Raw genomic sequence first — 1,646 nt, 5'->3', positions numbered from 1 at the left:
GGCAAATATAAACCAATTTCCATATCTCACATGAGCCCAAATAATTAATCATAAGCCCACTTATCATTATACTTAAGCCCAATTATAAAACCAAATAATAAAGCCCAAATAACATTATTGTTAAACAAGCTTGCATTCCCGCTTTACCTAACTCGTTTAATCTCTAACGTTATTTCCTCCATCAACAAGTTAATCCAATAACACTAAAATAACCAATAATCCTCACCTATTTTAGTGATATCCATGATAACTTAACCATCGTCACAGAAACGCAAACGTACGCATAAATGAAAATGTCCTACGGGTTGAATTTTCATCTTAGTAAATTACACGATCAAAATATTCGAATATCGTGGTGTCCTATGGATTGAACCATTGCTATTGTAACACCCCGTAATCGCAGCGGAAACGTACACGGGATGCAACAGACACGTCTGATATCAACAGCATTGCTTATAAAGAAAACACCACTACATTAATTTAAACGAATTACATTGTTCCGAGTTTCGTTACCATCTAGGTGTTATCACATAAGTTTTACCGATAGTACATTAACATATTTAATGCAAAATATAGATCCTTAATCTTCCACAAAATAGCACACATCATCAAGCACGTATCACTCATTCCAATTTGGGTGTACCTAGAAAGCATGTAAAGAAAACGGGTCAACTACGAATAGTTGGTGAGTTTCACTAATTTAAGTAAACCATGACAAATCATTTTAATAATCATAAATTAATGATGTAATTATGTGAGACTACAAGTGAAAACTCTGTTAACCCAGAAACACATTTAATAACCTCTGGGAACATTGTTAACCCAGAAACATATTTAATAACCTCTGGGGACACTGTTAACCCAGAAATACATTTAATAACCTCTGGGGACACTGTTAACCCAGAAATACATTTAATAGCCTCTGGGGACACTGTTAACCCAGAAATACATTTAATAGCCTCTGGGGACACTGTTAACCCAGAACACTGTTTCGGGCCTTACAATATTAGCAACTCAGACAATTACCATCTTAATACATTACCGTGCGATTCCCGTACAATAAACATTATATAAATACATTCATTTCCATGCGATCGGCATGTACTTAAACACTTTGATAAAAACATGCTTTCCGCCCCGGGAAAATATTTAAAACAGTTCAATAAAAAGGGGCTCATGAAACTCACCTTTTTGGTGAGCAGAGATGTAATACTGGCACGGCTACCTGTCCGGATCTGTAATACGATCCCTAAGTCGTTACTACACAATTTCTATTAATATAACTTAAATTCGTGTTAACCGGTACGTCCGGGGACACTGTTAACCCAGTACCGTACACGATCCGGGGACAATGTTAACCCCGATACACTTCTCAGGACTTAGATTGTGATATCACTTAGAGTTCTTTAGTCAAAACTACCATTAGTTTGTTTTCTCGTTTTGCGTGCCTAGCACGGTTATTCGTCTTTATGTTTTCAAAAATGAGTTTGGCCACATACGACCCGAAAATAGTTGTTATTGATATTTTAATTAAAGTGGTGAAATTAGAGCTCGGTTTAGACACCCCGTTTGGCCGCGAGGCCCGTTTCCGTCTTTAATACACCGGAAACTGCTAAATCGGGTAAAATTACCCAAATCATCCGAAT

This window comes from Bidens hawaiensis, unplaced genomic scaffold, assembly GCF_021521415.1.
Source record: "Bidens hawaiensis isolate Kalapana, Puna unplaced genomic scaffold, B.hawaiensis_p1.1 tig00419374_1, whole genome shotgun sequence".
NCBI lineage: Eukaryota > Viridiplantae > Streptophyta > Magnoliopsida > Asterales > Asteraceae > Bidens > Bidens hawaiensis.
The sequence above is the reverse complement of the archived record's forward strand: the minus strand, read 5'-3'. Positions refer to the sequence as shown.